The following is a 15,991-nucleotide window of genomic DNA, read 5'->3' on the forward strand; positions in this document are numbered from 1 at the left end:
CTACAAGCAAGTTGTTATTCAAGAGATAGTGTAGAAGTTGATGGTGAATGCAGCGTTCCATTATTTTGGATAGAGGAGATAGAAGGGCAATAGGTCGAAAATTGGACAGTTCGTTGGAGTTCCCTCCTTTATGGAGGGGAATAATATGGGAGATTTTCCAGCAGGATGGGATTTTGGATTCTGTTATAGTTCTGTTTATTAAGATAGAGACTGGGTAGGCTATTTCGGTTGCAGCTAGTTGTAGATATTCAGCAGGAAGTTTGTCAGCAGAAGGGGTGCAGGGTTTTAGTTTAGAAAGTAGTTTTCGTATATAGGTTGTTGAGACGGTTTCAAACTTTAGTGTGTGGGTACTGTTTAGAGTGGGGGTAATTTGGAGGGATGGGGGGGAGTCATGGTGCTTGCAAGTGAGGTGACTGTTTGAGAGAAGAAGTTGTTAAAGGTGTTGGCTATTATGTTAGGTTGGGTTTGTGCTAAACTAGCTGGGGTAGGTGTTTTGGTGTTGCCTGGATGGAGTAGTTTATTTATTCCTGACCAGAATTTTTTTGGGTTTTGGTTTTGTTGATATTGAAAGTGGTAGTTTTTTTTATCCAGAATGATAAGTTTCTTTGTTTTATTTCTCAGATGTTTGAAATTTTGATGGTCAATTGGGTTTTTTGTGGACCTCCATTTAGACCATAATATATTTCTGGCTCGCATAGTTTGTTTAGTTGTAACAGAGAGCCATGGAGCTGCTTTGGAGCTGACTCTGACTAAACGGGATGGGGCATGATGGTTTAGAATTTGTAGGAAGGTATTGTTGAAATGGGCAACTGCTTCATCTATTGGTAGGTATTTTAGAGTTGACCAGTTATATTCTTTGAGTTCATTCTGAAAGGATGCTAGATTGAATTCTGTTTTATTGTATTTGGTACGATAAGTAGTTAGCTTGGGATTGTTGCATTTCTCTTTAGTGATAAAGGTAAGGAGGTGGTCGCTGATATTGTCAGGGAGTATTCCTGTTTTATAGGAGAGGGGATTGTTGTTGGTCAGTATCCAGTCTAGAATGGTTTGTTTGTGGGTGGATTTATGTATTCTAGTAGGGGAGTTGATGGTTTGGTGAAAGTTAAAGAGATTAAGGTGAATGGTGGGTTTGGGGGATATGCAGGAGCTCCAGTCAATATTAAAATCACCTAAGATTATGGTTTCCTGGGGAAAGGTGCAGGAAATCCAGCTTAGGATATTTTCTAGGGTATTGATGTTCTTGCCTGGGGGGATGTAGGAACATATTATATTTATAGCCTTGGATTTATTAACTTGGAGTTTGGTGCAAAGTATTTCAGCATTTGCTGGGGTGGGAGGCAAGGAGTCAATTAAGGCTACCTGAAGTTGGGATTTGTATAGGAGGGCTACACCTCCACCCTTTTTATTTGGACGATCTTGCCTTAAGGTGCTGTAGCCTGGGGGAGTGAATTCATTGTCTTTGGTACTGGGTTTAAGCCAGGTTTCAGTGAGACAGAGGATATCAAAGGCATAGAAATCAATTAAGGCATGGAGTTGTGTGACTTTGTTGTTAATGCTACGAATATTTAGGTGAGCAATAGAGAGGAGTCAGAGGAAAAGGGTGGGTTAGAATAGTTAGCATTTTGGTTTGAAGGTGTGTGATTGTGGAGGGTATTGGGACCAGGGTTGGGGTGGATGTCCCCATCTATAAGTAAAAGTGTTTGTGGGGGTTGAAGGACCTTTGTGTATTTGAATGGTATTAGATAGAGCCGTTTGGAGGTTGTGAATTTGTAATGGTGAGTTTTATGGTAGAGAGGGGGGAGGTAGGGACAGGTAGATAGTATATTAATATGTGTTTGGTTGGGTAGAGGAAGTGTGGTTGTAGTATGTTTGGCTGATGCAGGAGTTTGGTTAAGCTTGTGATTTTCATAGGAGGTAAGGGTGTAGTAGTAAAGTAGGATGTTAAGGAGAAGAAGAGGGAAGAGTGATTTAAGGGTTAAAGGCATGTTTTTATAGAGTGTGAGGCTAGTAATTATAGGACAGCACGGTTTGTAAGGATAGGGTGTGTTAGTGTTGAGGAAGGGTGTGGTTGTAGGTGTGAGGAGTTGATTGGTAGATGTATAGGAAAACTGTTATAGGTAGTTGGCTAATTGGGGGTGTGCCTAAGTATGTATAAAGGTAGGACCCCTGGGGGTGGGTGGGATTTGGGGGTAGGGTAGGGGAGCGGAGCGGGGCAGACCAAAGTAAGAGGAGCAGTGAGAGGAAACAATCAGTAAGGAGGAAGGTAAGCACTAGAGACAGTAACAGAGTAGCCAAGGTGAGAGTCAGAAGAGGAGGACATAGAGAGAGGGGAAACACCTGGGAGAGTAGAGGAGCGAGTTAGGTAGCGAGCTGTATAAGAACTAGGAAGGAGAATGGGTAGCAGGGTTAAGAGGGCTTTGTCATCAGAAAGAGAAGAGTGCCACAAGCTTATAAGCCTCACGGAGGGTGGTGGGGTAGCAAAAGAAATGAGATTACAGGTGTATGATGAGTGCCATCTAGTGGCCAAATCTAAAACAGCTAAAAGGAGATGGAAGCAGTGCAATATTAAGGTGAAGTAGGGTAGTGGAAAGAATGGTGTAACAAGGCAGAAGGGTAGCTGTGGTAGTGGGAGGCAAAAGGTAGAAACAAAAGAGAGTTAAACCAGGGGGGTATGGCTGCTGGCAGATATGGCAGGAGAAGTTGTGCACCTTGGAGGTGCTGGGGTCAGATATTTAGTAATAATTAAGCTAATCAAATAATCTGTTTGTAACATACAATAAAGGTAGCTGTGGCCTTTAGTCCAAGGGTTGTTGGGTTACCCAGGTCTCAGAAACACTCAATCAGGCTTGGGTAGTTGGGTTGAGCTGGTCTTGGAGTCCAGAAGGGCACAACAAATGTAGAAAGGTGATAATAGAAGCTATGCAATGCTGGGGAAGGAAATAAAAAATAAGTCAAAGGAAGAAAGTGACAACAGGTAAAACAGATGAGGCATATTAATGGTAATACAGTCTTAACAGAGTGAATAACTAGGACAAAAGTGGTTCTCAAACACCAGGAGTACACAACATCAAGTTATACAACAAAGTAGCAGGGAAACTATAATAATCATCAATAACCATGTAAAAGGACAATACAGTGAAAGGTTACAATCCCAGAGCAGTCTCCTAATTACATAAGTCAGCTTAACTAACACAGGAAAGTGCAGAGCATTCTCATGAAAGAACACATCAGTAGACTAGTTATAACACATCAGCAGGTCTTAAAACATACTTTAAGATATGGGCAATTAACTATTAGGAGTTAGCTACAGAGATATGTAGAATTCCGTCAATTAACTAGAAGAGTAATCAACTGCATATGTTCCCTAGGCTAGTCGCTAATACATTTAAAGGCACAGTAAGCTATATACTATGCATTGCTAGGTACAAGTAATCAAAACTAAGGAAACATAATCACGCTTACAAGGGGAGGCAATGAAAGTAAGGTATAAGCAGCTATATCAGGTTCCTGGGCTAGTCGCTGAAACTAAAAGAGTGCATATAAGCTATATAGTATACACCCATAAGCAGCTATATCAGGTTCCTGGGCTAGTCGCTGAAACTAAAAGAGTGCATATAAGCTATATAGTATACACCTATAAGCAGCTATATCAGGTTCCTGGGCTAGTCGCTGAAACTAAAAGAGTGCATATAAGCTATATAGTATACACCTTTAGGTACAAAGCCTAGAAGTAGGTAGATTGAATCTAAATCACTGTTTAGAGATAGCGACCATTAAACTAAAGCGTAGGCAGCTGCACCCGTTTCCTAGGCTAGTCGCTAATCAGTAAGAAAGCATAGCAAGCTATATACAGTTTATCCCTAGGTAAACCGCTTAAAAGTAGGGGAAAGCAAAAGCATACAGTGAACAATCACTCAAGCTCCAGCTATACTAACTATCGGGATCATGTGGGGCTAGTCTGCTGCTTCAGAACAACGATATGCGGCGGAATTAAAGGAGCCGCAGGGAAAAAAACCACAAAATAGGAGGGGTATTCAGAGCAAACAAAGAAAGCTTTTTACAAGTACAGACAAAGTAAAACAAAACAATCTGAGCAATGCTTCTGGAAAAGCAGGCGGCAAAAATGCAAAAAATAACACTTAAACAAGCAAGACTGTGTCAGTAACAAAAACGCAAACATGTATCTGCAGCTAGAACAATTGTAACAAAAAAACACGCTTACATACCTATACAAACTAAACGCCAGGGATCGCTCAGCAGCCACACGTGGTGAAAGGAAGTAAAGATGGCGCCAGTAAGGAGGCAGTCCCCTATAATACCTCAGGCACGGAAGTGGTAAGCGGGGGGGGGGGGCAAAGTAATTAATAATCGGAATAAATACCGGAACAGTGTAGAAAGGTGAAGAGGGAAGAAAATAACTATAATAGAAGTGTGGAGTACTGGGAGGAGGTAAGGGTGAGGGGGACAGAGAAGATCTGATAGAGGTGGGAGCTATAACAGATATAAGGGAGATAGTAGTCTACCTAAGAGTTAAATAGAAGGAGTAGAGAGGGATATCATACCTACTGGACGAGGAATGAGATCACAGCAAAGAAGTACAAAGTAAGGGGCAGGCACTGAGAATGGAAAAAGTAGGGGGAAGATGGGAGTATAAGCAGCGTGTGAGTGAGGATAGTGGGGGCAAGGAAGGGAGAAAGAACTAGCAGACCAAGGTAAGAGGAGCAGTGAGAGGAAACAATCAGTAAGGAGGAAGGTAAGCACTAGAGACAGTAACAGAGTAGCCAAGGTGAGAGTCAGAAGAGGAGGACATAGAGAGAGAGGGGAAACACCTGGGAGAGTAGAGGAGCGAGTTAGGTAGCGAGCTGTATAAGAACTAGGAAGGAGAATGGGTAGCAGGGTTAAGAGGGCTTTGTCATCAGAAAGAGAAGAGTGCCACAAGCTTATAAGCCTCACGGAGGGTGGTGGGGTAGCAAAAGAAATGAGATTACAGGTGTATGATGAGTGCCATCTAGTGGCCAAATCTAAAACAGCTAAAAGGAGATGGAAGCAGTGCAATATTAAGGTGAAGTAGGGTAGTGGAAAGAATGGTGTAACAAGGCAGAAGGGTAGCTGTGGTAGTGGGAGGCAAAAGGTAGAAACAAAAGAGAGTTAAACCAGGGGGGTATGGCTGCTGGCAGATATGGCAGGAGAAGTTGTGCACCTTGGAGGTGCTGGGGTCAGATATTTAGTAATAATTAAGCTAATCAAATAATCTGTTTGTAACATACAATAAAGGTAGCTGTGGCCTTTAGTCCAAGGGTTGTTGGGTTACCCAGGTCTCAGAAACACTCAATCAGGCTTGGGTAGTTGGGTTGAGCTGGTCTTGGAGTCCAGACAAATGTTGGGTTACCCAGGTCTCAGAAACACTCAATCAGGCTTGGGTAGTTGGGTTGAGCTGGTCTTGGAGTCCAGAAGGGCACAACAAATGTAGAAAGGTGATAATAGAAGCTATGCAATGCTATACAAACTAAACGCCAGGGATCGCTCAGCAGCCACACGTGGTGAAAGGAAGTATTATTAGTATTTTAAATGAATCATTGGCAAATACTATTTATTCTACGTTTAAAAAGAGTATTCAGTATCTGTGCTGCCCTGCTCCTTTTTGCAGCAGAAGAAATAGAGCTGTAATCAACAAATAACTTGCACTCGTTTAGGTCTTTAAAACGCATCGATGCAGCTTTAGTTTAACTATTTGTCAAATAAATTTTACAAATGATGAAAATTCCCATGATGTGTGTGTTTTTGTCCCATTTATTTATTTGTTTACTTATACTAAGTTTTTAAGTGCGAATTTTAGCGCTGTGGTCGGTCTGAATGCAGGAATGGAAATGATTACCAGAATGGTTCCCACAGCTTGTTTTAAATTAAAAGCAAACTCCAAATTAAATAAAGGACTGCACTATTAATTAGTAAGGACTCCTTGTGAAACTATTGTTTTCTTTTTACATTTTGTTGTACATTCGGAGGGAATGCATATTCATGAATGACATATCACGGGGATGGGTACTGGGCAGGGTTTGCTACTGCACATCTGGTGAGGGCCTCAAGTACAATATCGCCCTTCAGTCAAATCACTTTTAAACTTGTTTGCAGGAAATTAATTCTGATCCAAAAATGATAAACTGTGAATTCTTTTGCTAACAAACAATCCTCAAAGGATTTCCTTAAATTCAGAGATAACCAGTTACTCAAAGACCACTTGGTCAAGAATGGCAGAGTAAAGTTTCTTTATATGCCCTGTACATGTCTTCAGACCCTCAGGTAATTGCAGGGACCAGAAGAATATCTGTATTTGCCAGAAATACCATCACCTCACAACTTAATCATGACACAAACGTGGGGTTCCTAAAAATCCAAAAACACTCAAATACAATTACTTCAGTGCTAGCTAGAGATCCCCATCAGTGTCCCCACACAGATCACATAAATTATATTAAACACTACTAAATGATTAAATATCAAACCAAAGACAAATTATCCAATCACACTTATATTTTTAAAATGGAGAGGCACAGGGTTTCCTAGACTTTGCTGATACCACTGAGCTGGAGTAAATTGCTTAACTACCCTCTACAGGCACTAATATTTTTGACCTGGTCTTTACAAACCTAGTTCCTGCATGTACCTCACGGTCACCCCACCACACTTATCTCTGGTTAAACATTATCACAAATCAGTTAGATATGCTATCAGACCTAGTGGCATCTTTCCTCCATCAATTTTACTGTCTTTAAGGAACTTCTTCGGGGCAAACCTCCTTCAGCTTGAAAACGATCTAGGCAAAATTCTCAACAATCACCCACAAATGGACACAATGCAGAGGACTGCCGCATTCACCTCTAACTTTTACAGCACTTTAACAGCTGCACAGAAAGGTCAGCACTCATCCACCCTAATGTTTTTTTTAAAACTACTGTAATGCTAAACTGTACAACAAATGAAGAAAAATAATGAAATGTAAGAAATACCCACAAGACTGCACTGAAACATGCTAGCAACAAACCCAAGAGTACTATTAGAAAATGTAAAGCAGAGAACAAGCCTGAGGTTGCTACACATACCAAAGGAAATTACATTTTTTTTTCAGTTATGTCAAGAAATCAAAGAAAATCCAACAATGCACTGAGCTCAACATAACTTGCATTCCAATCCCAGGGCTAAAACTAACATATCAGCAAACGTATTCACTGTTGATTTTACCTCACCTACCCACATTGCTACCCCAGGCATCAATGAACATTTTAAGTTTCCCCGAAATCACACTGGAACAAGTCATAGAATTCTTGTAGAAAGCTTAAAAAGTATATTTCCATTGGATCAGGGAGCATACAAGGCCAAATTCTCATCAATGCTAAGTTGTGCATTACCCATATCTCTAAACTGTTCAACCCAGCCTAGCCACATAGTTTGTGCCTGAAGCCTGGAGAACCAGTGTGACTCCTCTGCACACACACACAAATACATGTTCCATCAGCCTCACCAGCCTTATATGCAAGCCACAGAATAATCATATCAGAAGTCATATATGCAGACACATGCAACTTAACTAATCTAGACTCCAATTTGTTTTGCATTGGACAGGTCCTGACAGCCGGACCTTGTATGTTTCTTTGAATATGTTTCAGAAGCTGTGGAAAGTTGTCCTTCAACACATAATTATCTTGATTTGGCCAAGCCTTCAGACACTATCCCCAAGATGGTATTATAGAAAAATTGAACAAACTTAATGTATATATAGGATTAAACCATTTCTAACCCCACCAGCCAGAACAGCCATAGCTAGAACACACCTTCTCTCAACCCTTCTCTATGCCTCTCCCATTTTCCTAAACCTATGGAAAGCTAACCTAAACAAATTAGATAGCTGTTATAACAATATAGCTAGATTCGCCACAGCCACAGCATACAGAACCCATCACTGTCAAAATCTTCAAACATTGGACTAGCTAGAGCTACCCAACCAACTCCAGTACAACCAACTCATAGTTATTCATAAAATCCTCTATCAACCTAACAGTACACCCATTCTGGCAAATATTATCAACCCCTACTGCAACCTACCATCTCTCCGCTCATCTAACAAAATGCAAGTTCAATCTGCCAAAGCCAACAACTCAGCTGGAGAATCACTTATCTCCAACTCAGCTGGTAAGAAATGGAACGCACTTCCCCCAGATCTTACCACTATGGCCTCCTTACCCCAATTCAAAACATCCCTAAAGAGTCACCTAAACAAGCATTGGCTATGTCCATATCTAGACCCAGGCTAACTCGACTTACATGTAATTCTTGAAGGCGAATGATACAATTTGGAATAAACCTTCTACCTAAACTCACCCTAATTAGAACTACTTCTCTATAACCTTCAGAACAGTCATTAAATCCTACCGAATTTCCTATACACATTTTAGAATGCTGTGTTTCTAACTCCCTACACTAACTTCTAAATCCCTTGTCTGTACCTCCTCTTGTGTATCCTATCATCCTAGCTTTTATACAAATATGTATTCAACCCTTCTACATCCAATTTCCAGGAACTCTCCTCTTAACTAAATACCTTTTTCTCACTAAACACCTTGTTTTATCCGGGTAGTCACTCATGTCATCTATCATTGTATCATGCCATTCTATACACTCAAATGCTTTACTATTATTGCTATAAATATGTAATACTACTATTGCTGTACATATGCAATACTATAAACCTACAATGATCTTAAACTTCAATGTAACGATATATATAAAACCTCCTATTGAAATTTTAAGAGGTTACATATTTTAATGTAACCATGAATATTGACCTTCTTTTTGTACATGTGGAGCTTTCTTCTCCCCGGCCCTCCGCTGAAAATGGACATGTATCCAGCCGGGACTTTCCCGGTTAACAAATGTAAAATAAAATAAAAAATAAATAAAATGAACACCTGAACCCCCTACGCTGTCTACTGAATTAGACATTTGCAATGCAACAGATCCCAGATTGTGAAAGTTATTAGTACCATCCCTGAACACAAAATTGTAGCTATTGGTGTACCACAGGGATCAGTCCAGGGCCCTCTGCTGTTGGCTTAGATATCTGCAAAATAAATGTACAATATCTCAGAAGGTGTGACTGACCAAGTTTGCTGCTGAATGGAAATTGGGCACCATTATCTGCTCATCCACCAATATTGGACAACTTCTGCAAGGACTGGAATATGCACACACCTGGTGCACCAAAAATTATCTCAAGCTAAATACAAAACATGCATTATTTGGTAACGAAACTGATTCCACCGCATACATTATAATTTTTTTTCAGAAAACACAGTTATAAGATACCTGGGTACTCATGCGGATCTCTCACTTCCTCATTTCATCATCATGTTGCCACCATAGTCAGCAAATCCTTCAATCAGTCGCAGTTAAATTCCAAAGAAATATCCTACCGATTCAAAAAATCATTGTACTGCAGTATGGTTTCCTTATCAGAACCATGAATACAGTGCCTACTTTGGTATGCACAAATCCATGCAAATTACTCACGTGGAATGACCCCAAAGATTTCCAAGTAAGAAACTTAAAGTCCTTAAATCCTTCAAGTAGTCCAATATATTAGGATGACTCTCATACTTATAGCCTGCAGACTCTTCTGACATGAGCTATTATCTCACATTTTGAGCCCTGTAAGACCCAATCATATTTGACCGCCTACTTCTACACAAAACCGATGACTCTGCAAACACGTACAAAAGGGACCTAAAGCTACACCAACAAATTAATAGCTTATTCTCTGATAGAGTAGGCTCCTAACTCAACATACTTCCATCCAATGTAATAAAATTACCACTAAAGGTCAAAGTACTACTTTAGCTACTTTTAAGGCTTATCTTGACTAATTAAGGAATGGACACAAACTTACACTAGGGTTATGATATAAAACCCTGTTGGACTTGGGGAGGTGAATGCTATCAAGTGCTTGAAAGGGGTAGCAACAACTTTCAAATGCAGCTGCTTAAAGGTATACATGGTTAGGTATCTCATGGGCTCCCACTACCACTTGCCTAGAATTGCTCTTAAGCACCACCTACTTTATAAAGTATAACTGCAAGACTACCAATCCTCGGACAGAAATTGACAAAACATAAATTTCAATGTACCATCCAGTCAATTTCTTGACACTAATCGGAATACCAGATGGTGCTGCCAGCACTATTTTGGTTAGCACAAGTTTTTTTTAAAATGTTTTACTTCTCTACACAGAGGCTAGTCTTATCACTGCTTTGTATTTGCAAAAAGCAGCATATATCTAGATGAAATAACTACAAGAAGTCACAGTTTTGTTGAAAATATTTTTGACTTGCCTGCTGTTTAACTACAAATGCTGCTCGCACAAACATGTACACACACAGCACGTGCATTTTAGGTACAGGACATACACAAAATGCATCAGTGTGCATTCCTGAACACTTCCTCTGCTGTCTAATAATAAAGGATCATCTGTATGCCCTACTAACAAGCCAATGTATCTAAAAACAAGAGACACTCCACAATTAGGCCCATTTACATAAAATTAACACACAAAAGTTTCCACTCCAGTAAACCACAACATTACACTAATGTACTGTTCAGCCAAGATAAACCTGCTTTAAATGGTGTCGCATCTCACACTGATCACTATTCCTGCAAAGAAGTATCACTTTACCTGTGAAAAGACCTTTATAGCAAAATGTTTTAAGGGACTTCCAGCTAGGCATATTTCCACTTGTGCTGTGCTAATGAGTACATAAGAAGGACGAAACATGCATGTCCGCAACTTGTGGGGTTTGGCTTTATTGGCCTGAATTTGCCCATAACAGACTTAAAAAGGAAAAAAAGTAATGTACATTCAGAACTGCTATTAAACTGAAACAGCTGATGTCCTTAAGGGATCATTTGCAAATATCCCATGTTACCTCTAATACAAGAGGTTTCAAGGAATCACATAGTGGAAAGTCCAGCTTGGCTAGATTTTTCTTTTCATTTTTACCGAATAGTTTTCCAATATGACACTTGTCAAGGATAAGCTGTAGAAGTCATTTATATGTGATTTGGTACCCAAGCATATTTTTAAATGCCCATTACATCTTACTGTTTGAATTCCACTGCCAGCTCATATTGCATCTTCTACAATCCTATTTTGGCTGTTTTACAATCTTATTTTTGGTTGTATAGTGTGTACACTATCTGTTATATTACACTACCAGTTTTGCTTCTGCCCCTGGTGCCTGTGATGTGGCTGAAAGGGGTCTTCAGACAAGCCCATCTATTCAGTTATCAACAGTAACTATATATCTATATAAAAATAAATGTTGCTTGCCCAATATACATATATAAATGTTGCTTGCACAATATATATGTTGCTCGGGCATATTAGAATAAGCACACTTTTTTGACTCAAAATTGTACGATCTTTCTCCTAAAACAGATGACGGGTGTAGGTAATGGCTCATAGTCAAAAGATAATAATGAAATTATGAACACAGTTACAGACGTCCTTTAGTTCAAAAATTGCTGAAATATTCAAACTCCCCTAAACTATGTCAACATCTATAGCTACCAAGGGCAATAATGTAAAAGGGTCCTTGATCTAGGATATCGGAGCCTGGCTGTTTTGAGGGGAAAAAAAGACTGACAAGCTTTTTGACTTCATTAAAATATCTGCATTTCAGTACACTTTCCTTTGGTTAAAAGCTCATTTAAACTTTGAAAGAGGCAAAACAGGCCGTAACTAGATAAAACCACATGTCACAGTTTCTGCAGATCAGAAAACGTGTGTCAACATCATATTTTCACAAATGCTTCCAGTCCTCTCATAGAAGCCATTATAGACCACAGCAGCAAGTAAATAAACAAACCGTCATTCAATGTTGCTTGACACCTAATAATTCACTAACAAGAGTTTATTAGCACGTTTTCTACACTTACCAACAGAAAAATAAAAGTCCTACAATGTACAGCTAGCAATCCTGACAATAAAGAGCATAATTTCTCACAACTTGGGCATTCCCGCGTTGATTACCTCACATCGCCCCGCCTCCTGGAGATTTGCTGTTGTACTTCCCAAGCGCTGTACAACTTCATCAAGTTAGGCCTTAGTTTGTAGCGCGGGATGTAGTGAAGAAAGTTCAACCCGGGGGCGGGATGGCTCAGGTGTGGGCGTTCTCTTTCTGAGACAGACACGATGGCCATGGCTACGACCGTTTTCCCCCAGTATTTATTAAATATGCTAATTTAGCGAAGATCTCATGCATACGTTAGGTGGTTATCTAACAGTGTAGTACCTCGTGGGCGGTACTGCGCACGTTAGGGCATGTCAGCGCATATTTGAGTGACACAGAGTGTATCCCTTATGCCTAAGTAAGTAACTTGTTAAATGTTACACTCTGTGAATAACAATAACCGCTAATCATATGGTCTGTTTATCGTATATTTTGTGATTTCCTGGTAAAGCACTGAAGATTAACGTCATTAAATAAAGGCATACATTTGAGTTTCAGACGCCATTTCCTTCAGAAAAGGCATGTTAACAGAAATCCTGTTATTCTAGCAACTTTCTAAATTTTTATGAGTAAGATTTTGTCAACATTATTTTAGGTTTTGTCCAGACTCAAGATTTTTTGTACTAAGAGCTCGTGAGGTATGCTTTCCATCCTTCATCGCGGTGACAAACAAGGGAGAAAGCCACAGGCACCATATTGCACTTTATTAACTTGAAATACACCAGTTACTACACAGTATCTCTTTAGATTCCACTTACAGATAAAACTTCACTTTTTCATGCCATCACAAATATATTTTCAAGTATTTTTAAACATCTGCATTAATCAATATGTTTTCTTTATTGTGCCGTAAAACTATATTCATTCTAGCTTTACTCATTTATTTGCTACTCTTATTGTACAGTCCTTATATGGACGTCTGCAGTCCGAGAAAATATTTAAAAGTGCAAATACTCTACATTTACAGAAGTAATGCTTTTCGGTCTTCCCAATGTTAAAGTTGGGAATGTTCAAATCTAGGTGCTTAGGATTTCCCTCTCTCTTCCCCCCTTGGCTGACCTGGTGTGACTTAGTTTGAACTCTACAGTTCCCTACAAAACTGTGTCTACAGGACTGCAATCAGTTTCTCTCAACATTTCAACAGATTGAACTCTACAGTTCCCTACAAAACTGTGTCTACAGGACTGCAATCAGTTTATCTCAACATTTAAACAGAGTAGAGTTGCACACACAAAAAGCATTTGTTAAGCTTTCACTTACAGTGCTTTGTAATTAAGCAGGTCACCATATTGGGCAGCCATAGGGCTCTTTGTTACTACTTGAGTGGTTGCCTCCTTCCCCTGTAACTGAAGTAAATTGACTCATATTAAGAGCTGTAATACTTAACTTATAGCTTCAGGACACCTTAGGAAACCTTGTAAACTGCAATTGGCATCGGAATGTATAAAACACAAAAAGAAAGTAGTAAAAAGCCTTTAATTGCGATCGGTCAATTTCACATAACACTTGAATAACCATGTAAAACCTGAATAACCAATAATAACCGATCGCAATCAATGCAAACTGCTTTGTTTTATTAATCCGGTGTAAGCTACATGACAGCTAATTACTATCAACATAGCTTGGTAAGTTGTGGGCGTTTAGTAGCAGGATTTGCTATTGCGCATCCTGCAAGGTACTACACTGTTAGATAACCCGTTAGGTAATACAACATGAGACATCTTTCATTTATTTTTTAATTTTATACCACATGTTAAAGTATATTTTATCTTTTTTTTCTTCATTTTATCTTCTTACCGGCATCAGTGGGCGGCGACGTAAGGTGCGGGGGTAAGGCTCAGGCGGGGTTTGCTACTGCGCATCCAGTGGGGGAGCGATTTTCACTACTACACTGGCGGAGCCCACAGCTGTATTGTGGAATAAGTATTTCCGGGACGTTCAGAAAAAGGACTGTAGTAGGGTGGGTGGGAGGTTGAGAATTGAGTCATTTTGTGACTGGAATTGCATGGAGTGCTTGAGTTGGGTATGGTGTGTCAGAGCTTGCAGATGTGTAGACTGTTGGAGCATGCTCGGTTAGAGAGAAGTGAGCTTGGCTGCGCTTTCAAAGGATTGTAATTTGGTAGATCATTCACTTTAGCTTCGTTACAGGATAGTTTCTATTTCGGGTGATGTCTCTAGACGTATTGACTGAGTTAAGTCTGTTCTGAACGAGAGCTATGCTGCACCTGGTCCTAAAGAAAAGTAGGTTTGTCCGGAAATAATACAAATTTTCTCTTTTAAGGCATCCCCATTTTGTAAAGGGCTGAGAGGTCTAGGTAAATTTCCATATGTTTTTAATGTAGTTTTTGTATAACGTAGGCTCCACTGTGTGCTTGCAGATGTCATTAGCTTTCTAGTATTAACTTTTATTTTTAGAATAATACTTTACGTATAATAAACCACAGATTATTAGCACCAGATATCACAGTATATAGAGTCACTTATTGCGAAGGTATAACAAGGACCGCACCTTTAACTTTTTTTACAGCGTGCTATTTAAACAGAAAATTTGCTTGGACCGACCCTGCCATGTATTAGGGGCATTTTGAGTTTCGTGTATACAGAGACAGTGAGATCCAGTCAGTAACCGAGGAAGATCTAGACTCAAAATATGTATATAATTTGTCCAGCGCTTAAAGTATTGAATAAATAAGTCTCCCAGTAAAATACGTATTGCCTTAATTTTTGGAAACGCCGACTACCAACGCCTTTTAACAAAACTTTCTATTGCATATATAGGTTCATAGGTAGGTACTAGGCTATCAGCCCAAGGGCCTAAGTAAGCCTATCCAACAAGGTTCCCTGGCTTACGCCACCCAAGAAAGTTAATTTCCTGTGCCCCTGTCGAGCAGAGCTACAGAAGTGATCCCCGGGGTGTATTTTTTATTTCCCATCCACTCATCAAGATTTTTCTTGAAGAGTGCTAATGAACTTTGCTTGACACAGATGGGTAGCTTAATACTACAGAAACAGGTACTGACCTTAGACGGCAGTTTTCAACCTATTACAAACTACTAGTGAGACAAATCATCCTCAACTCATGCCTTACCCCTAACACTATCTACTCCAAGAATCTATACTACTTCATTGGCTTCAGATAGGAACATAAAATATACAAACAACCACATGAAAAAGATGTAAAATATCAAAAAACAACAGTCAGGAACCCTGAAAAATGTTTACTAAATCTCCAGCTCTTCAACAAAGCCTTCAAGGAGTACATAAAACCATCAGACAGCACACTTGCTTAAATACAAAGTTATACATTAATTATTCAATTAAAATTCAGTTAATTCAAATCAACAGCCTCCAATTACATTCAATATTTAGTCCTAAAGAGGACATAGTATTAAACTTTAACATATATACACTTTCTTTATGCATTTATTTTTTTTATATAAATCTGAATAAAAACCCACCAGTATTTCTTTTTTTTTCTAAAATAGTAGCTTTTAAGTCATGTGGGTTTAAATTATGACATTCTAAACAATATTTCACCACATGGCTCTCAACCTTTTTATTTTTGATATTTCTGATGTGATCCTGCAGTCTACATTTAAATTTCCTTTTAGTTTCCCCGACATATGCAAGACTGCAGGAACACTGAAGAGCATAAATTACACACTCTGTCTCACAATTAGGTTCATAGGTTCATAGGTTCATACTAGGCTATCTGCCCAAGGGCATTTATAAGCCTAGCCCATAGTTATGTGGCTTTCGCCACCCCTTTAGTTTGAATAAAAACTATGCCTATCATTTTGCTGTGCCTCTGTCAAGCAGTGACACTGAAGTAATCCCTGGGGTATATCTGCAATCTCCCATCCATTGGTCAAGATTCCTCTTGAACAAGGCCAGAGAGGTGCTCTGCCTCACATGTTTTTTTCATGCCTCAC

At 39.5% G+C, this 15,991-nt stretch overlaps 1 protein-coding gene across 3 annotated transcripts in view; it reads right to left on the bottom strand.

Annotated features, from left to right (window-relative positions):
• The window catches only part of WDHD1 (WD repeat and HMG-box DNA binding protein 1), a 2,322,801-nt gene extending 2,310,467 nt beyond the window's left edge, over positions 1–12,334 (bottom strand). The window contains exon 1 of one of the 3 annotated variants that reach the window (XM_044074408.1): positions 11,986–12,334. The gene's annotated coding sequence lies outside the window, so the exon portion shown is untranslated. The remainder of the gene's footprint in view (positions 1–11,985) is intronic. The other 2 variants (XM_044074407.1, XM_044074406.1) reach the window with 2 other exon arrangements.
• Positions 12,335–15,991: the final 3,657 nt, after the last annotated feature.

Source organism: Protopterus annectens, chromosome 6.part0 (assembly GCF_019279795.1).
Source record: "Protopterus annectens isolate FY-2018-M chromosome 6.part0, PAN1.0, whole genome shotgun sequence".
NCBI classification, from domain to species: Eukaryota; Metazoa; Chordata; order Ceratodontiformes; family Protopteridae; genus Protopterus; species Protopterus annectens.